This window comes from Mesoplodon densirostris, chromosome 8 (genome assembly GCF_025265405.1).
Source record: "Mesoplodon densirostris isolate mMesDen1 chromosome 8, mMesDen1 primary haplotype, whole genome shotgun sequence".
NCBI classification, from domain to species: Eukaryota; Metazoa; Chordata; class Mammalia; order Artiodactyla; family Ziphiidae; genus Mesoplodon; species Mesoplodon densirostris.
In genome coordinates this window covers 111,198,455-111,220,815 of record NC_082668.1, presented here as the reverse complement: position 1 = coordinate 111,220,815, position 22,361 = coordinate 111,198,455, and the positions used below count along the sequence as shown (strand labels likewise).

Sequence of the window (22,361 nt, the reverse complement as noted above, 5' to 3'; positions counted from 1 at the left end):
TTTTAATAAATAAATAAAAAAGAAACAAAAAACCCAAAAAACCAAGGATATATACACATACATGTATGTATATGTGGTGATTACATACATACATGTTGTATTTTACAATTTTAGTTTTATATGTATGTGTGTGTATATATATAGTTAAAATGGTAAAATACATGTATTCATATACATATATTTCATGTATAGCTCTGCCTCATTCTTGGCACTAGATACTCAATGCACAAAATACCAAATGAATCAATTACCTTTAAGAAAATAAGTACCTTTCTCTTTAATTAACTATATTAATTACATAAATAAAATAAATTGTACTTCCTCTAGAGCTGATGTGAGTCTCAGTTTCCACATCTGCAAGAGAATGGCTCATCAGCTTTCACTCCAAATACTTCGATGATTTTTTTTTTTTTTTTTTTTTGGCTGCGTTGGGTCTTCGTTGCTGCACGTGGGCTTTCCCTAGTTGCGGCGAACGGGAGCTACTCTTCATTGTGGTGCACGGGCTTCTCATTGCGGTGGCTTCTCTTGTTGTGGAACATGGGCTCTAGGCGTGCGGACTCAGTAGTGTGGCACACGGGCTTAGTTGCTCAGTGGCATGTGGGATCTTCCCAGACCAGGGCTTGAACCCGTGTCCCCTGCATTGGCAGGCGGATTCGTAACCACTGTACCACCAGGGAAGCCCCACGATGATGTATTTCTTAAAGACATTTTAAAGACTCCAGGATGATACCTGAAGGCACTTCCGACAAGTGCCTTGCCAAATGTCGTCACCTCTCTATTTGAGCTGTCTTAGAAGACTGAACCCAGGTATCCATAAACACAACAAAATTCAATAAAGGAGCCACATTCAGTCCTGCCTTATTTATTCAGTGATGTGAGGGAAGGCAACTTTTAGGATACATTGAGTTTCTCTCTTTTGCATTTAGTAATTCATCCATTCAACAAATATTTACTTAGAGCTTTTACCATGCCTAAACTTTTATTTTCACCATTTTAATGCAAATATTTCTGAAATATTTTATATCTTTCTCTGCCTTTTACACAAAGAAGGCTGAGAATACTTTAATCTTTTCTTAATGATTCAGACTTATCATAGAACCAAACTATACTCTAAACTGTTGGCTTTCAAATACTATACATTTTAAACGAGAAGCCACATTATACAATTCTAACATATGAAATAGATAAAAAGAAGAGTTGAAGTGAGAAATAGGGGTGTGGCAGAATCCCACCCACTTGGTATTTCTGGGACAACACAGAAAACTAAAACTCCAGGAATCATCCTTAGAAACTTCTGGTGCCACATAGTAACACTCTCAAAGGCTGCTGAAAGATAGAAGGCTACTCCTATGCTCAATAATCCTAAATTATGATCCAAACTTTATGTCCTTTTTTTAAGTTTGAATGTGTTTTATAGTGTCCTTCACAATGTCAGCAATCACTTCTTGCTGCCTATCAGCATGGCTCTCGGTATCTGCTCTCCTCCGCCCACCCACCCCCAACGTTTGTGGTTTCTGCAGATGAGAAATCAAAGTCACCAATCTTCATAGGAGTGTGGGTAGATCAAGAGTCCAGAGACTAGTAGGACTTCAGAGGCTCTTTCTTGAATAAAAGACATAGGCTTTACATTTTGGACCTTGAGTGATCTATTTTGACAGTCACACATCTGTTTTTCTAAGTTCCAGATTTCAAATATATACTTGAAGATAGGTAACCCTTAATGAAATCATTCTCTAACACCATATACAAAAATAAACTCAAAATGGATTAAAAATTGAAACGTAAGACTGGAAACCATAAAACCCCTAGAAGAAAACATAGGCAAAACACTCTTTGACATAAACTGTAGCAATATTTTTAAAGATCTGTCTCCTAAAGCAAAGGAAATAAAAGCAAAAATGAACAAATGGGACCTAATTAAACTTAAAAGCTTTTTCACAGCAAAAGGAAACCATCGAGAAAGCAAAGAGACAACTTAATGAATAGGAGAAAATATTCACAAATGATATGACCAATAAGGGGTTAATATACAAAATATAAAAACAGCTCATATAACTCAACATCAAAAAAACAAACAACCCAATTAAAAGAATGGGCAGAAGACCTGAATACACATTTTTCCAAGGAAGACATACACATGGCCAACAGGTACATGAAATCATCAGAAAAACATAAATAAGAACCAAGATGAGTTATCACCTCACACCTGTCAGAATGGCTATCATCAAAAAGACCAAGTTTTTGGTGAGGATGTGGAGAAAAAGGAACCCTCATACACTGTTGGTGGGAATGTAAATTGGTGCAGCCACTATGGAAAACAGAATGGAGGTTCCTCAAAAAACTAAAAATAGAACTACCATATGACCCAGCAATTCCACTCCTGGGTATTTATCTGGAAAAAAAAAAAAAAAAGAAGAAGCACTAATTCAAAAAGATACATGCACCCTAATGTTCATATCAGCATTATTTATAATTGCCAAGGTATGGAAGCAACCTAAGTGTCCATCAACAGACGAATATATATATATACATATACATTGGGTTGGCCAAAAAGTTCATTCAGGTTTTTCCGTAATGGAAAACCTGAATGAACTTTTTGGTCAACACAATATATACCACATCTTCTTCATATATATATTCTTTGTGTGTGTGTGCATATATATATATATATACACACACATATATATATAATACAATGGAATATTACTTAGCCATAAAAAATAATAAAATTTTACCATTTGCAACAACATGGATAGACCTGGAGGGTATTATGCTAAATGAAATAAGTGAGACACAGAAAGACAAATACTGTATGACAGGGGTTCCCAACCCCCAGGCTGCGGACCAGTAGTGGTCCATGGCCTGGTAGGAACCGGGCCACACAGCAGGAGGTGAGTGGTGGGCAAACAAGTGGAGCTTCATCTACTGCTCCCCGTCACTCCCCATCACTCACATTACCACCTGAACCATCCCGCCACCCCCGTGCATGGAAAAATTGTCTTCCATGAAACTGGTCCCTGGTGCCAAAAAGGATGGGGACCGCTGCTGTATTATATCACTTATGGGACTTCCCTGATGGTCCAGCAGTAAAGAATCTGCCTTCCAACGCAGGGGACACGGGTTCAATCCCTGGTCGGGGAACTAAGATCCCACATGCTGTGGAGCAACTAAGCCTACGCTCCACAACTACTCAGCTCATACGCCTCAACTAGAGAGCCTGCGTTCCACAAACTACAGAGCCCATGAACTCTGGACCCCATGCACCACAACTACAGAGCCCACACACCCTGGAGCCCTCACACCACAACTAGAGAGAAGCCCAAGTGCCACAACGAAGAGCCCACACCTCAATGAAAGATCCCATACGCCTCAATGAAGACCCCGCATGCCGCAACTAAGACCCAACGCAGCCAAAAAAAAAAAAAAAAAGGAAAAGAAAAGAAATAAATAAAATAAATAAATATTTTTTAAAATAGATATTACTTATATGTGGAATCTAAAAAGTAAAAGAAACTAGTGAATATAACAAAAAAGAAACAGACTCACAGATATAGAGAACAAACTAGTGGTTACCAGTGGGGAGAGGGAAGAGGAGAGGGGTAATATGCAGCAGGGGGTTATGAGGTACAAACTCCTAGGTATAAAATAAATAAGCTACAAGGGTATATTGTACAAAACAGGGAATATAGCCAATATTTTATAAGAACTATAAATGGAATATAATCTTTAAAAATTGTTGTAAACCTGAAACTTACATAATATTGTACATCAACCACGCCTCAATAAAAAAAGAAGATGTGACCTTTAGTTAAGTATGGAAATTCTCTACCATCAGTTCAATGAGACTGAATTAGCATTGTAGATAGTGATTCCATTTTCTCAATTGAGGAATGTTTCTAGAATCTCTAAGACCCATATCTACTAGTAACTTTCAAATGCAAATATTTGGATTGACTCCTGTACATTTAAATTTACTTATATAAAATATTTACCTATAAGAACTGGGGAAGAAATTATTCTCCGCACCACACATGTACATAAACACAAAATCTGTGCCCTTCATTTAACCCAACAGTCTTGGAGTTCACTGAATGAAAGGAGTTGTTGCCAGAAATAAACTGTTAAATTCATTCTAAGATGATATGCTCACCCCTGGCATTTTGGAGCCCTACTAACAGCAGCTTTCTTAGCAAATTGACATAATTTCTTGGTATTATGAGGGCACTGGGTAAAAGAATGTATCAAATGGATTTATAAGGTGAAAATCTAAAACATACAAGTAGACAAAGAGCAAGCACACCATAAAGGCACACAGACTCAGTTATATCCAATGATCAATTACAGAAACAAATTCAGTTCAATAACTTAACCCTGAATATATGTTTCTCTATGGGCCTTAAGCATCCTGCAAATTCACCTTCAACTTTATTTCATATCACCAAAACATTTTGTCTATATGGAAACTGTGGAGTTTGTGGAAACAACAGTTTTAATAGAACTGAATGTAGTATCTGATTTCACATATGTATAAAATCTAAAATGTGAATAATGTCTTAGGGGATATCTCTACTCACCAGATTTGTGATGCCTGAATCTCTCCTTCTGATTCTTGGCAAGTGGTTATCTGTTTATCGTTGGATACAGGGCCAGAGAGCTTTCTGGATTAGTTCTATATTTATTCAAGCCTTACTAGAATATATTCATGTATTATTAAATATTTGTATTTGGTACAACTTTAATTTTGAATTCGATGTGGGTTCCATTAAAACTATAAAATTCTTTCTAATACTTGAGAATACGCATACTTCAGATACATAATGCTAAACTTGCAAAAGTCAATTCAAAACATAAGCAGAATAAACAGATAATCTTTCATTTCTTCACAATAATAAAGCCTTACTTCTTGTATCTCATTCTAAGTGGTATGAATCCCTCCTCCCCAAAAGAGATCATTTAAATAAAAATAGCAATATTTTGAAATGATGCAAAATCTACTGATAACTATCTGAATGTGAGAAATATTTCTCTAAAAATTTAAATGGATTGCCCAGATTAATAAAAATTAGTTTAAGGCTACAAATCATATCCCTTTTGAGCAATTAACAGTTATATTTCAGGTAACATAATTAAGTATTCATTTGAAAATAATTCAAGGTTCTTGAAATAGATCTAAAGGAAAATTCAGGGTAGATCTGATGCAAAGGATGGGGTGTTACAAAAACTCACCATACACTCAGAACAGACTTTGCAAATCCCCAGTTATTTTAGCTCAGTAAAAAGATAGAGAAAAAAGTTAACTGTTTTCTTTTTTGCTTTTAATTTAAAAAGAAATAAACCTTTTTTCTTACCACAGCGAATATCAAATTTACACAAAACCTTGGCTCATCAAATAGAAGCCAAGACATAAGATTATTCAACATTACAGTAAAAAAAGTGATAAAACCCAGAGTACATCAAAGCTATTTCAGCAGCTGCTGCTACATTCTAAGCGAAAATATCCATGGGAGAAAGCCAAACTTTAAATAGGGTCCAAGGCACCCCTCCAATCTACACCAGGGATATTTTATCAGCTCTGCTCATTGAAAGAGACCACAGTCCCCAAAATCAGATAGAAACGCTTTCAGGGCCCCCTGGTGGTGATTTATAGACCTCCGGCATCAGATACAAATGACCATGAATCAAATAAACCAAAGCAGCCAGGGCCCAAGACCAGGTTCTACAAACTAGTATCTCCTCTACATGATGCTCAGCATTTTTGTGTGTCTAGTTTGTCTATCTCAGACAGAGTTGATTCAATCTCTCTACATGTAGCCTACTACAAGAAAAATGTTTTTTCATTCCTCTCAATTTGCTACAACTTAAAAAAAAAGAACTTTAGTACCTTGACACAAATAACCCTCCCTGTCTCCCTCTTTAGATAATTTTCACAAAAAGCATATTGTACAACACGGTGCTTAAGTGTACAAACTCATAAATCTTCATGGAATCTACCTATTCTCAGCACTGGCAAATGAATTACTGTCAGCTTAAATCTTTTAAGTGTCGATATGTTAAGAGTGGTGGATTTAACAGAATAGAAAGGAGTATATAACTGATTTTCACCAGGAACTACAACCTAAAAAAAGGAGCGAATCAATGGCCTATTAAGTCTGGAATGCTCTACCTGGCCAGGTGAGGTTGATCCAATAAACCAGTCCTCTAAATCTACCAGAGAGATAGATGGCCCTATTGGTAGAACCAGAATTCACCAAAGAACCTGCACAAGGTGTTCAGCACTTGGCCAAATATTATAATCAACTGAGAAGTCTTTTATAATGAGGAAGCCAGCCTACTCCCAGAGATTCTGATTTAATTGGTTTGGAGTGAGGTCTGGATGTGAGTGCTTTATAAAAGCTCCCCAGGTCACTCTTAAGGACAGTCAGAACTGAGAACCCCTGCACTCTTCCTAGGGGCTCTAAGCTAGGCAGTCAGTCAGGCTGCACCCATGTCTGTCTGTGGTTGAGTCCAGACTACCAAGGGTCACTTCTCTCATTCAAGTTGCAGACAAAGTAAAGCATAATCTTACCGCAATTTACATTGAAGTTACATTGTTGGAAAATTCTACATAGGTTAACATCATGCAAAAATACTTTGTATTTCTATGTGAAACGGAGTTCAGTGCCAAGCTCAGATAATTAAACACATAAGTATATATGAAAGTCATGTGTGAAGTGAGACAATACCTTGTATAGAAGACTGTCCTGTGAGCTGTAGGCAAACACTCTGTTCCTCTCCCACTAAACACCTCCAACTATTTGGGGGCACAAACAAAAATGCTCCCACAGATTTCCAAAGAGCCTCCTAGGTGGCAGCATTGCCCCCACAAGAGGCAGGTAATACAGCCTTTGGCTTTAGTACTTACACACGCCACGTGCGCTCATAGAACCCTGCTTTTCCTTTGTAATGCTACAGCCACATGTAAATATTTGCTTGATGTCTGACACCTTCATACTAAGGGCACCAAGAGAACAGCGACTGTGTCTGCATTTTGCTCACCATTGTGTTCCTAGCGCTTTGCATTGGTGCCAGCACACAGTGGGCACTCAATCAATTTTGCTGAATGAATGATTGAACATGATTCCTCTGGTGCTGAGTGCTGACAGAGCAGACAGCTCCATGCATGGCTGTGTACTAGAGTCAGAAAAGGCACTAATAGGAGTCCAGAACAGCCAACAGGGCTCTTGCCTTGATTATTAGAGTTCATGTGTATGTTTCCTGTTGTCTTAGATCAGGTTGCTATAACAAAATTCCATAGCCCAGGTGGTCTATAAACAATGGAAATTTATTTTTTACAGTTCTAGGGGCTGAAAGTCTAAGACAGGTTGCCAGCATTGTGAGGACCCTCTTCTTGTTGCAGATAGAGGATGTCTCATTGTAACCCCACGTGGCAGAGAGCAAAAAGGAAAGAAAGCTCTCCAGTGACTCTTATGAGGGCACTAATCCCATTCACGAGGGCTCCACTCTCGTGACCTCATCTATTCCCAATGGCCCCCCAAAGGCCCCATCTCCTAAAACCATCACATTGAGGTGGTAGAGCTTCAACATAAGAATTGGGGGGGGGGGGTGACACAAACATTCAGTCCATAACATCTGTTAAATTTCATACATTTTTCCTTAAGAACGATGAAGTTAAGCTTGTACTCTCGTTTACAGCAATGCCAAAGTAAGAGCCAAACCACACAGTTTGTCATAAGTCCTCAAATATGGTTGAAAGTACTAGAATACAAGTTTGTCGTAAAAGCTGATCTGGAAGAAGGAGCAAGAGAGAGCTTCCATTTCAATTTACTGCCTTCAGGTTATTTACAAGTAATATGAGCGGCCAGGGTAATTAGGCCCCTGGAAATTATTCAGATATTCAAATTATCACTATTGCTTTAGTTCACATGTGATTAGTAGGACAAGAAAGAGTGACTAGATTGATTACTCCAAGTACAAAACCCATTGATAACCAGCCAAAACTATTCATGATGGGCTAAGAGAGAGGGCTTGTTCTGGCAGAAGTCACAGATAGGAAAAAAGATAAATATTTTTGATATCAGACCTTAAGAGCTTCCTCATTATAAGTGATATGCATTCGAGTCTCTCCTCTCAACATATTTCTTATGATTTAGAAGGAGATATCATCAAGCCATATAAATCTGTCCCAATTTATTGAAAATTTTGGCATTAGGTAACAGGTCTGAAGAGCAAACAGGTCCTTAATCAAAGAGTATGAGCCACATGAACTTTTAAAAGGATATATTTATCCCATTCTGAGCCTTATTAAAAACAGTATGAGGGTCTTCCCTAGTGGCACAGTGGTTGAGAGTCCGCCTGCTGATGCAGGGGACACGGGTTCGTGCCCCGGTCCAGGAAGATCCCACATGCCGTGGAGCGGCTGGGCCCGTGAGCCATGGCCGCTGAGCCTGCGCATCTGGAGCCTGTGCTCCGCAATGGGAGAGGCCACAGCAGTGAGAGGCCCGCATACCGCAAAAACAAAACAAAACAAAACAAAAAAAACAGTATGAGTTAGTACACTGTTTCAGTCACAAAAATCCAAATTCTCAAGACCTCAAATACAAGTGCAGAACTTGAGCAATTATGGCTGTATTTTCTCAGACATTGGTTTAGGAGCAGACTGTGGACTAAAAACTTTAAACTCACCACCATAATGACTGAAGGGTAAACTGCACATTTCTGGGTTACTTCGTGGTCATAAGTTACTTTATGAACTGAAAGCAGTGAGTTAAGTCTACAGATTTAGCCCATATTTCTCTTTGTGTGTGTATGTGCATGAATCAATCCCTCATTGTGACTTCTTAAAACATGTATATTTTTTAGCTGAATAGGTATAAAGAACTGCAGTGCACTCTACTGGAAAAAAAAAGAGATTGTATTTCTTTTATTGAGAACCTTCATGTTTAAAGAAAAAAGAATAGTTTCTTATAGAAAAGCCCCAGACCCTAGGGAAAATTATGACTTCAGGATGATGAACCTGTCAATCTATAAGTTATGAGTTAGAAGCAGCATCTGAAATTGTGATTAATCTGCTCATTTTTCAATGACCCTATTGTGGCCTTGACAGCAAGTAAAAAGATCTGCAGTGCTAACATTGCTTCGAGTAGAAACACATGGGAGTAGGTTCTCAACAACAAAATTCTTTGAAGCTTTCTAAGTAAATGGGAGGCCTGTGGAGAGGTGATCTAATAAAACAGGTCCTTGGTGCTTTATGGTTTAAATCCTGTACCTCTAGGAGGCTTCATTCTTCCCCTGCTCAAGGTGTCTGAGCTGTACTGTGAACAGGGCATGCCAAGGGTTAAAGCAGGACTGAGAGCATGTTCATTCATTCAAGCATTTCCTACTGAGTACTGACCATGGGCCAAACACCACACTGCGTGCTGGAAGACAAACAGAGCATGTGCCCTTGGCATCAAGAGTTCGGAGTACAGTAAGCATATTTTTGAGCTTTTGAGCTCTCTGGCTACTTCCAGCCTGCATAAGGCTTTCTTTACAGATGCAAAATAACAAGCCAGAGGAACACCTTATTGACATCACACAGCATTTATTGATAGGACCGTTCCAAGCACTTCACCTGTATTTACTCATTTCATTCTCTCAACAACACTACAAGGTAGCTACTAACCTCATCTTCATTTTACAGATAAGGAAACAAAACACAAAAATTTAAGTAGCTTGCCCCAAGTTTACACAGCCTGACTCTAAGACTTTGTAAGTATTGAGAATGCCAGTTGATTTTCCTTCTCACATAGACATAAGGCAAACCAAGTGAAAAGGTGGAGGAGAATAAAAACGCATTCTTATTGCATAGTCACATTGAATTCCCCCAAACAAAGGGGCAAAACAACGTCAATACAGCCACCTAGATTGGCACTGAGCTAATACAATATGCTCATAGCTCAGGCCTTCCTTTGTCTATTACCTGTCGTGTTGCCTCAGGAAGTCTCATGCTTGTGAATTCATAGGCAGCTACTTACAAAAATAGGCCCATGATAATGCAGCACTAAGTATAAGACTTATTCATATTGGGCTTCCCTGGTGGTGCAGTGGTTGAGAGTCCGCCTGCCAATGCAGAGGACACGGGTTCGTGCCCAGGTCCGGGAAGATCCCACATGCTGCAGAGTGGCTGGGCCCGTGAGCCATGGCTACTGAACCTGCGTGTCCGGAGCCTGTGCTCCACAACGGGAGAGGCCACAACAGTGAGAGGCCCAAAAAGACTTGTTCATATTAAGTTGAGCAGAGAAGATTTAAAGAAAGAGGGGTGGGGGCAGGGGTGTAGGGCAAGGCAAGGGAAAATAACTAACCATGTATCCTTTTCTAGCACCTTTAGCTCCATTGCAATGTCTTATCTAAGAAAATTGATGGAAGATAAACCAATGCAGGGACTAAAGGGTCCACAAAACGTAGATGAGATTGATGCCGTAGATGTTCTGGAGAGGTTTACTGCATGGGACAAAGAATAGGGCACGCGCATGACAGGAAGATACTCAGAGGCTGCCACCTAGGGGTCAACTGGAAGATACGGGTGCATCACAGAAGGACCACCAATGCCTACGGGAACTCCTTAGGGAGTTCCTTGTCCATGGAAAGTGCTGGGGCAGTTTGCCTCCCCCTGTGCTTGCGCTGTGGTAAGGAGCTAGATAAGGGATGGTGACTAGAAAAATAGGTAGAGTAACCTCCCCATTGCCAATATGTGATTGCTTGCCTAAGAAGAAAGCACTTCCAAGTAACAACAACAGCAACAAAAGGAGAACCAACTCACCATGGAAAATCAAGAAAGTAAATGACTCTACATTTTTTTCCTCTCCCTTCTCCTCACTGTAATACCCAAGGAACAAGCACAAGAAAGAGGAGGGAAGAAGAATGTAGCAGACAAAGGCCTCATTCCTCCTCTTCAAATCTCTGGAGAGGAACACCTAGACTGCTCTAGAGGGAGGTGAGAGATTTGAATTGAATAAGAGGTTGACGTATTCAATAGCTAGATTTTTAAATAACTAAAGATGAAAAGTTATAGAATCAAACAGAAATATTTTTAAGGGACCTCACAACACAGCAGATACAGGGATCTGACAGGACAGGGTAAGAGTTTAAAAAGTCAAACTCTGCAATGTTTGCACCCCAATGAGCCTGAGATCCTCAATCAAACCAGTTACAGGCTGAAAAAATTATTCAATTAATATGAAAATAATCTCAAGATGTATCTTAAACTATACCAGTCCAAAATATGAGACATTTTGGTAAAATCATAGGCTGAATAATTCAAGTTTAAGGCTCACTCAGTGGCTAATTATAAATGTCCTAATACCATTAATGAATACATGATATAAAACATGCAATTTATTAATACCATTAATAAATATCTGATACAAAATATATCCAGTGTGTACTGGACAGAGATGAGCAATTAATACCTACGTGACAGATGCAATTAACAATAAATATCATAATGCAAAGGAAAAAAATGATTTCCATTTGGATTTGTGCCTGAATCCTGAGCCAGACTGGCCACTGAGCCATCATCAGTATTTTGGTATTTCCCAGTTCATATTTTTCCTAGATAGTGATTAAGAAACAACTTAAAGGACAAATAGATTGCTTTATTAAATTATCTGAAGAAAACGTACCTTCTTGTTTCTTTTTGCCTTAAAAAAAATATTTTAACCTGAAGTACAGGCTAAGGTCAGGCTGAGGCCTCACAGGACAGGATGTGGAGATCCCCCCAATATTGGGCTTAATTCTTCCTCTGTGATACCAAGAGCACTGGGCCCCTTTGTTTCAGTAGAATTGTTTTTCTTGTCTAAAACCAGGTGTGTGACCCCTGCTACACTGCCTCCTTCCAATGTGTGTGGATTACATAAGAATATATAATCAAATTTTTCTGCAGTAAGCAAGCCTGATGTTTGTGTCAAAGGGGACACAGCTGCATCTTCTCCTAAGAGGAAGGCCTTCACAGTTTCCCTCTGAGCCTCTACTCTGAGAAGCTGGTACCCCAACATTCCTTCCAGCCCTGGCATTCTATGAATCCTTCTGGACACAATACCTCTGCTTTGTCCATCCCAGACTGGGCCCCCAGGATCCCCATTTGGAAAACAAGTCAGACATTCTGGCAAACAGGATGAGTGAGTCTCTGCACATCTTTACATAAACCCAAGCAAGGAAACCTTTGGAAGTTTGCAGCAGACTGTTCTCTGTCATAGGCTGGAGAATCAAGCCAGCTATTCATAAATTTCATATTTTCAGTATAATGTTCAATTAAGGTATATGAAGATATACTCCTTTGGGCTTTCAATAACCATATTTTCCCCTATACTCTAAAAATGGATAAGCAGCATCAGTTTTCCGTGTGGGACTTCAAGAAAATCTCATGTCAATAATCATAACTCTCTACCCAGGGCTAACACATTCTCTTTCCTTTGACAGAAAAAGGTGACCCTGGCTTGGATATATTCTTCCCAATTAGTCACATGAATGTAGTTAGGATTTCAACCCATATTTCCAGTATAAAATGCAGAAATTCTTCCACCAGATGCTTTGATAGGTGCAGTTTAATTAAACTTACTCAAAAATGATTACATGAATGTATGAGAGATCCATTTCCCTTGTCCCTTCTTTTCTCACTTTAGTAGAAATTCCAGTCCTCAGCTCCAAGGCTTCCCCACAGTTATTGGTTTTAACTAGCTCTCCCTGTTCTTTCTGAACTCCCTTTTAATTCTGCTCCATGTGCATGAATAATACATGTGCATGAATAATAATGACAGTTGTCATTTAATAAATGCTAAGCATCAGCGTAAATGTGCATAACATTTATAAACTCATTGAATTCTCACACAACTCCATGGGATAATTCTTGCTATACCCCTTCTACAGATAAAGAAATTGAGGCTAAAACCAAATAAATATTTGCCGAAAGTAACACAGCTAATAAATGGCAGAGCTGGAATTCAAGCTTATATCTGTTTTACTCCAAACCTGAGCCTTTAACGACTAAACTTAATTTTTCTCTTAAAATCAAAACATTTAGTTTGGAAACTATAAAATATTATATATACTAAATATATGTAATATATACATAGACAGCATTATATATATAATTTATATATTATATATTAGTTACTCATATTTATGTGTACTGTATTACACTGTTATTTTAATATATTTATACATTATATATTGTTACATACTTATACATACGGTAAGTCCCTTACATACAAATAAGTTCCATTCCAAGAGCACATGTGTAAGTCTAATTTGTTCTTGAGTCCCACAAAGTTCGCCTAGGTACCCAACTAACACAATCAGCTATATAGTACTGTACTGTAATAGGTTTATAACACTTTTCACACAAATAATACATAGAAAACAAACACAAAGAATAAAGAAAACATTGTTAATCTTACAGTACAGTACCTTGAAAAGTACAGTAGTACAGTACAACAGCTGGCACCCAGGGGCTGGCATCGCGTGAACAGGCAAGAAGAATTACTGACTGGAGGAGGGAGAGGAGGTGGGAGATGGTAGAGCTGAAGGATCCTCAGCAATAGGAGACGGAGGACAAGCTGCAATGTCACTCACACCTGACGCTGATGACACAGATTCGGGTTCCTTGCTGGATTCACTTCTATCTACACTCTTGAAAAAACGATCCAGTGATGTCTGGGTGGTAGCTCTTTTTTCTCGTCACAGATGACACGGTAGTACTGGATTGCATTCTGAACGGCTGCTGCAACCTTCAGGTACCATTCTACGTTCGGGTCCTGTGCCTCAAAAACTAACAGGGCCTCCTCAAATGAAGAAAACCCCTGTGCCATTTCCTGCGTCGTTACTCTCTTCGGTTCTTCAGTTACTTCTTCTTCCACTTGTCTCGCTTCGTCCTTTCTCTGGGCCTCCAGTTCCATCAGGTCTTCATCAGTAAGCTCCTCATGTTGCACAGCAAGGAGTTCAATGAAGTCGTCCTCTTGCAGATCTAGCTCCAGCTTCTGGCTAAGAGTCACTAAAGCTGCTGAAGACCTCTTTGGACTCCTCATCCACCTTCTCAAATCCACAAAAATCGTAAATAAACTGCAGGCAAAGGTTCTTCCAAACCCTATTCATGGTGATGGCCATAACCTCATGCCAAGCAAAGTCAATGTTTTTTATGGCCTTCTGGATGAACAACAATACTCCTTCCGAAATTGTTGCATGGTTGTTCCTGTGTTGTCACTTGCCTTTACTGCCTGACAAAAAGTATGACATAAATAATATTTCTTGAAAGTCGCTATAACCCCCTGGTCCATAAGTTGGATGAGCAACATAGTATTCGATAGCAGATGCACTACTTTGACGTTGGGATGCAAGTCATCCATGAACGCGAGGTGGCCCTGAATATTGTCGAACAGCAAAAGACTGCTGAATGGGACATCCTTCTCCAAGCAATATTTCTCTACCTCCAGGATAAAGTGGTGGAAAAACCAGTCCTGGAGAATGGTCTGTGTAAACCAGGCTTTGGGGTTACTCTTCCACACAACTGGAAGAGAGCCCTTGGCTATGTTTTTAAGGGTTCTTGGGTTCTCTGAATGATAAACTAAGAGAGGCTTCAGCTTCATATCCCCGAAGCATTGCCACCAAACAACAGAGTTGGCCTATCCTTTGCTGCTTTATAGCCTGGCATCAACTTTTCCTCCTTACTGATGTAACTTTGGTCTGTCATCCTCTTCCAGTACAGTCCTGTCTCATCCACATTAAAAACCTGCTCAGGTAAGTACGTGCCGTCATCAATAATTTCTCTAAGTGTTTAGGAAATTCCCGGGCAGCTACCATACCTACACTCGCTCCCTCCCACTTACTTTTACCTTGTGAAGGTTGGCTCTAGCCTTGAACTAATGAAACCAGCCATGGTTGGCATTAAAAGATGCACTCTCTGATTCTTTGCCATGTTTCTTTTTCAAGGCTTCATAAAGGCTTTTAGCTTTCTCTTGAATCAGCATTAAGCTGAGTGGGACTCGATGCTGATGCTGATCCTGCAACCACACACTGAGAAGTTTCTTCACCTCCTCCCTCACTTTTCCATGCTTCTTCGATATTAGTGTTGACATCATCGGCACAGCAGACTTCACATGTTCCACGATCTTGTCCGTGTTTTTTAGAACCGTGCTGATGGCTGAACAATTCATGTTATAAGAACGAGCGATATCTACCATCTTTTTGCCTTGCTCCACTCTCTATTTTCACTTTTGTTTCCATCCTTACTGCTTGGCACTTCTTAGCAGTACCAGCTACATCACCGCTGCTTTTACGCTTGCTTCTGGACATCCTGGGCTTGAAATAAAGATACTGTACTACTGTATTCTATACAGTACTGTACAGTAAAGTACACAAAAGCACAACCACTTGTAGCAGATGCACGCACATGACAATGTACGCCAGACATGTGAACTAACTTGCATGACTGGACATGCGAATTCACATCCGCATCTTTGAAAGTTCGCAACTTGGAGGTCAGTATGCAGGGGACTTACTGTATGTGGCAGCTAAGTGTGTTCCAGACTGAATTTATTACTCCCATTATAGATCACCACCCCTGCTCTACCCTCAATGAATACATCAACTCTATAGGTGACAGTTCTTCTTTTCATTAATCAGTAAACCTCTCCAGTTTTATCCTCCAAATTTACCATTGATCCATACTTTTCTTTCCATTTTCCCTGTCATTAATTTATCCAACATAATTTAATTCAATTCACTGAGTGCCTACTATGTGCTAGGCAGAGTTCTGGAACCGAAGGATAGTATCTCTGTCTTTAAGTAGCTCACAGGGTACTAGAAAGAAAGATATTCCAGAGAACACATTACTATCCAGAAGCATCAGTAAAAACACAATACACAGGCAGTCCTGAGGAGGGAGTGAGCAGCTCAGCCCACAGGGGTTTGGGGGAGCTCCCCAGAGGGGGGCTGCACTGAAGCAGAATCTTGAAGGATGATGAGAAGGTAGCTGACTGGGGGGCAAAACTAAGTGGAGGCAGGGAAGGAGGGGAAGGTGTGCCAAGCAATGGAGACCACATGGGGGCATGAAACTAGCACCATGAAATCCCATCACTTTATTTCTGGACTAGCAAAACAGCCACCAACCAGTCTCAATTCTCTCCCGTATCCAATTCCTCCTGAACACTGCTGACAAAAAAGTCCTCCAAAAGCATAACTTTGGTCATCCCCACTGCCCTTCTCAAGAGCCTCTATTGTCATACATTATGCCTAAACTTCAGGCTCTTACTTAAGGACCTAACGACCTGTTTCCACATTTCCTTATCTTCCCTATTACTTACCCAACTGCCCTCAAAAACTTCTAATGACTCAACTCCTTTGCCGACAGGAGGTTAAACCCCACCTTACACCTCTGTTATGCCATTCCACAACCAAATTCTATCCATGCTTAGGACCCAGGCCCTGTGCCACCTGTTCTTGTTCCTCCTTTACCTGCTCCGGCTGTCAAAAATACTGGGCAATTGGCATCACAGACTCAGAACTTTATACAAAAAAGCATTCGCCCCATTGAGTCCATCTTCCCCATCTTTCTGTTGACATTCGAGCAGCAATCCATCCCTACCTTCACTCATTCAAGAGGTATTTGTGGGCCATCGACTATATGTACTTCTTCTCCAACTAAATGGTCCCACTAAGCTCATTTTCCCTTTCCCCTCCTCCTCTCCACCATGCCCTCCAAGCCTTCTTCTCTTCCTGTATTCTATACAGCACATCTCAAGCTGCAAACTTCAGAAGCATCCTCTACCCCTCCCTCTCTCTTAACTTCCTCATCCAACTGGTCACCCAGTTACATTCTTTCTTTCTCAGAAAATATACTGAAACTCACTCTGTTCCAGCCCCATGATCTTCATAATGTCCCTACTGAACCATTGCAACACCACCTGATTGATCATCTCACCTCTATTCTCTCCACTGCTGTCAGAGAAGTCTTCTCAAAACAGGGTGTCACACATTTATTGAGGGCCTACATAACTCCAGGCACTGTGCTGGCATGAGAAGTCTAAATGGGAAGGGAGACATCTTTGACTTTCTCCAAAAGTGCGAGCATGTTGACAGAGGGAGCTTTGGCTAATTTAACTTTATATTGCCAGCATATAGCCAATTACCTGTCACATCATCATGGATTCATAGATACTAGTTTGAAAGAATCAGTGAATGAATGGAAAGTTCTAAATGTAGGTGGTCTCTAAAGATGAATGAAACAACACTCCTGTCTTCAAGAAAGGAAAATTAACTGTGAAGTAAAGACCCAGACAATAATATAGGAAGGTAGTTTGATAAATTGTGTGAAATCAGTTGGTGAAGAGTCAGACGTCTCATAGTTTTCACTGTAGTAAAGCAGCTAGGTAGAGGGTTGGGGGGTAGCAGTTGCTTCCCTAAACTCATTCTCTGAAAGTGGCCTATTTTCAAAATTTTTTAGAGAAATATGTTGACCTGGTGGTTGTTAAAATTACTATGACAACACTACCCTGGGAAAGATAGGGTAAGTAAGCATGGGCGGAGGAGAGATCTTCGGTTGTAAAATAAAGAACCAGTAAAAACGACATGCTAGGAAATAAGATGTAGAACTTACCAGGTTCTGGCTGGTAGCCACTACCTTCATTTATTCACATGGATTATTTAGAAAATAGTAAATTGCCAGTGTTAATGTCTTAATTTTGACAAATGTCTTACAGCTACATGAGCTGTTAACATAAGGGGGAGCTGAGTGGCAGGTACTATCATTGTAACATTTTTGTAATTCTAAAGTCATGCCAGGACTTCCCTGGTGGTGCAATGGTTAAGAATCCGCCTGCCAACGTAGGTGACATGGGTTCGAGCCCTGGTCTGGGAAGAGCCCACATGCTGTGGAGCAACTAAGCCCATGCACCACAACTACTAAGCCTGCGCTCTAGAGCCCGTGAGCCACAACTGCTGAGCCTGCGTGCCACAACTACTGAAGCCCGTGCACCTAGAGCCCATGCTCCTCAACAAGAGAAGCCACCACAATGAGAATCCTGCACACCGCAACGAAGAGTAGCCCCCGCGCAGCAACGAAGACCCAATGCAGCCATAAATAAATAAATAAATAAATAAAATTTAAAAATAAATAAAGTCATGACAAGTAAAAAGTGTATTAAAGTAAATCCCAATTCTGAACTCTTATTTCCACAAGGTACTGGATAAGCAAAGGTCAGTCTATGATTCTGTCATCAGTGGTCAGACTGGAGGTCTCAGGGGGCAGGTAGTCAAAGGAAGGTGTCTTTTTGAAGTTCTCACTTTACCCCACCAATTCCTATACCTTTTCAAGCCTCCCTCCCCAAGCCTGGCCCAAGCCCTGGACTCTCCCATGCATAGCTGCTCTTGTGGTCCTGTACTGTCATTTAATGAAATACTAAGGCTTGTCTTTGCCAGCCTTTTCTCTGGCCTCAGATCTCTGCATGGCTGACTTTGGCTCCACAAAAATACCTCCCACCATGAGTAGCATGCTGCCCTGGCCTCCTATCCATCTCTCTCTATTATACGACATCATCTTGTTTTAATGTCTCTCCAGCGTTTAGCTCCATGTAAAGTTACCTTGTTCGCTCACTCGTTTAACTGCTTAATATCTGTCTCCCCTCTCTAGGCACTAAGCTCCCTGGAAACAAAGACCTTGCCTGTCTTGTTCACTGCTGATTCCCAGGGCCCGAAACAGTACCTGGAACAGAGTAGATTTTTTAAAATAGCAAATGAATACACTTAGAGAAGGGTTATGTACTCTAGTCCCTAGAACCACTGCAATAATCATGACTTGGAGAATTGTGGCAATGCTCCCTAAAATGCTCTCTCATTTTCATATCTGTCAGTTCATTGAAGAAGACATTTCTCAAGCACCTGCCATCTGCTTAAGACAATACCGAGAACCAGGGTCAAACCACATGAAGGGTGCAACACCCCACTTACTTACAGTAATGCAGCACTTTCCTACACACTAAAGGGTGGTTAACCTTGTAGAAAATAGTATTTGAAAGTCCCTAGGAAAATGTTTCAAGCATCCAAATGCAGTGATTAGAGAGTGAGTCAGTTATTTCTGACAAATTCTAAGGGATTTGTGAAATAGACTGATTTCTTTTCCCAGTGAAGTGAGGCATTTTTTTTTGAATGAGAAGAAATTTTGAATGAGAAAAAATGAGAACAAATCTGCTTTTTATTATACAAACACTTGTATAAGCCTTAAGGATCTCAAATGAAATTGAAAGAATGGTATGGGTAAGGAATATGGTCCATACTAAATTTAAATATTTCTTGTAGGCAGGTAAAAGACATCATCTCCACTCCCTGTTCTGCCTGCCTCTAGCCCAGTGCATATGCACAGTGGGTACTGAATGAAGGACTCCACTCCCAGACTAGGGTGTTGTTCCTGTCATGTGCTTCCCTTCTCACTACACAGTTTACCATGATTGTTTTCCATGTAAGTTCTGTAAGCTCCACAAAGGCGAGCCACATCGATCTTACCCACAGTTCTATTCTCAGAACTTAGCACACACCAATCACATACTCATTGCACAGATATGCTCAGAAAATAATTGCTAAATGAGTTGATAATTGAGAAATGAATATCTGGGGAGAGGGACATCTGGGATGGGGAACCAAGGCAAAAAGTTCTAAAGACTTTTGCAAACATATACTAAACAGATATTAAGATAGGCTCAAAATATTAAGATATTTTGTCTCAGTGAGAGACAAAAGGATTTTCAAAGGCACATGTTTTTTTTTTTTTTTTTTTTTTTTTTGCTGTACGCGGGCCTCTCACTGCTGCGGCCTCTCCCATCGCGGAGCACAGGCTCCGGACGCGCAGGCTCAGCGGCCACGGCTCACGAGCCCAGCCGCTCCGCGGCACGTGGGATTCTCCCGGACTGGGGCAAGAACCCGCGTCCCCTGCACCGGCAGGCGGACTCTCAACCACTGCGCCACCAGGGAAGCCCAAAGGCACATGTTTTTAATTGCCACCTCTCCAAACCTCACAGATATTTTCTGAAGTCCAATCCAGTGATACTCATTTGTTTACCAGACCTGGTCTTGGAAATTCACTCTGTTAAACTCCTACCCCCAATTTTGAGAGTTGATGCAAGGTTATCATCTCTCATCCCTTTCCTAAAAGTCTAGAAAAAATGGCATCAATAGCCTTATATGTGGCTACTGAAAGGTTGCCAATCCCTAAAATTAAGCACTTCCATGTACCTTAAGAAAATATGGAAGATATTAATTGTTGCACCTAAGGGTGATGGATGTGAATTTCAAAGTCACAGACCCAATATTCAGGTGTGTAATCATGTGAATATATGTTTATGTATATATAGAGAGAATTAGATATGTATGCATATTCTGTGCTCTTTCATGTTGATAGTCAGGTATGACCACAAGAGGAGACACAGGAGAGGCTCAAGAAAACAAAGTTTATTATACTCACAGGTACTAGAAAGAGGAGGCATGCCACACCATGCAGGGCCACATGGGAAAGCACCAGCATCCCATACAGGCAGAAGGGGCAGGACCAAAGGAGGAGCCTAGGCCACAGCCTTTATTGGAGGTTCCTCAGGAAAAGCAAGGCAAGGCAAAACAAACAGTTGGCAGTTGGCTGGTTTAAATAATTTAGGTGGGCTGTAAACTATAGGAGTGGTCCATAGTTGCTTGGTACCTGGCCCTGGGATGATTAAGGCAGAGGAATATTGCCTCTTGGGGTACACGGGCCAGGAGGTATGGCTCTGCATTACTTAGTTTGCATATTAAAGGCATGCTCCTGGCTGAGTCTTTTGCTATCTCTAAAAATTGGCTAGCCCCTGGAGGAGCAATCTTTCTCCAGCCATAAAGAGTTTTTTAAGATGTCAAGACTTCATAATATACAAAAAAATTCTAAGTATAAAAAATACAATGTATATAGACAAATATATAAACTGATATGTATCAATTTAAACTGCCATATATATATTTAAACTGAGATATGTATGTATGTCTGTATGTATATCTGTGTGTCTATGTGTGTCTGTGTCTGTGTGTGTGTGTCTGTGTGTGTGTCCGTGGGTGGGTGTGTGTCTGTGTGTGTGTGTCAGTTTAAATTTCTGACTCATCTGTTAACCCACCAAATTAGTAACAACTTAAACACATCATGGTTTGTCTCAATTTCTAGTCCAATTCAATGTGATTTCTCAGTCAGTTTATTTACATTCTGTTTACACTCCCTCCCAAGTTTTCTCCCTCTCTCTTTTTCCCTATGATTATGTCTAATCCCTATGAGCTCATGCTCTGCCACTCCAAGTGAACAAATTATTCTAGCTTTCATTAACCCTTCCAATTATCGTTCAGCTCAAATTGATTATTGCCAAGGGGAATTTGAGCCCATTAGGACCAATTTTTAAAGAAAAATGTGAATTTCTACAAGAACTATCCCTAATTTTTAATGTTGGCAACATTTTTTTTTTTAATGTACCCTCTTCCACACACACAAAATTGTCTACTGGCCAGCCAGATTGTAATGTCTGTCCTGACTTCTGAAGGGTCTGTGGGTATGAGCTTTGGGGATTATAAACCTTCATTTTTCAAACTGCAGTCAATCCTTTAATAAAGTAGTAAAATCAATTTAAATGTATTCTAATTAGAATATTTACTGACTCAGAATTTAGGATGGGATGAACGGTATTGAAGGAAAAACATCAAAGTGAAACAAGAGTTAGGGTATTGCTTTGAGAAATGTTATATTTATGTGTGGATTACTGGGTAGCAAGTGACATGGAAAGTGTATTTCTCACTAAGGAGAGCGGTCAAACAAGTTTGAAAACACACATCTACGAAATTTAGGTACTACTCAACTTAAATCGTCCAGGATCCAAAGAGGGTAGGAACATAAGAATGGAGACTCCCGGGCTTCCCTGGTGGTGCAGTGGTTGAGTCCGCCTGCCATGCAGGGGACACGGGTTCGTGCCCCAGTGCGGAAAGACCCCACATGCCGCGGAGCGGCTGGGCCCGTGAGCCATGGCCACTGAGCCTGCGCGTCCGGAGCCTGTGCTCCTCAACGGGAGATGCCACAACAGTAAGAGACCCGCGTAAGAATGGAGACTCCCTAAGGCCCTCTGCTCGGCCTTGATTTTTCCCACTTCCCCGGGATAAGCTCAAACTACCAAATGTCCCCAGTGCTCTGCTGGCTCGGGCACAATAAGAAGGAACATAGTGCAGGGCCAGTCCTACCTTCCCCTAGAAGGCGCTGCAGAGAAACCGTTCTGCAAGGGTAAGACGGCGCACGCGCCCGGAAGCATTTCCGCTCCGGACCCACTTCCTCTCCGTCGACCGCGAGC

The 22,361-nt window shown here is 40.6% G+C and overlaps 1 long non-coding RNA gene across 1 annotated transcript in view; it reads right to left on the bottom strand.

The window, feature by feature from the left end:
- LOC132495352 (uncharacterized) overlaps nucleotides 1-22,327 on the bottom strand; it is an 86,104-nt gene extending 63,777 nt beyond the window's left edge. Inside the window, exon 1 of the long non-coding RNA XR_009533233.1 lies at nucleotides 22,255-22,327. This is a non-coding gene — a long non-coding RNA (uncharacterized LOC132495352). The remainder of the gene's footprint in view (nucleotides 1-22,254) is intronic.
- Between the last annotated feature and the right edge of the window lie 34 nt (nucleotides 22,328-22,361).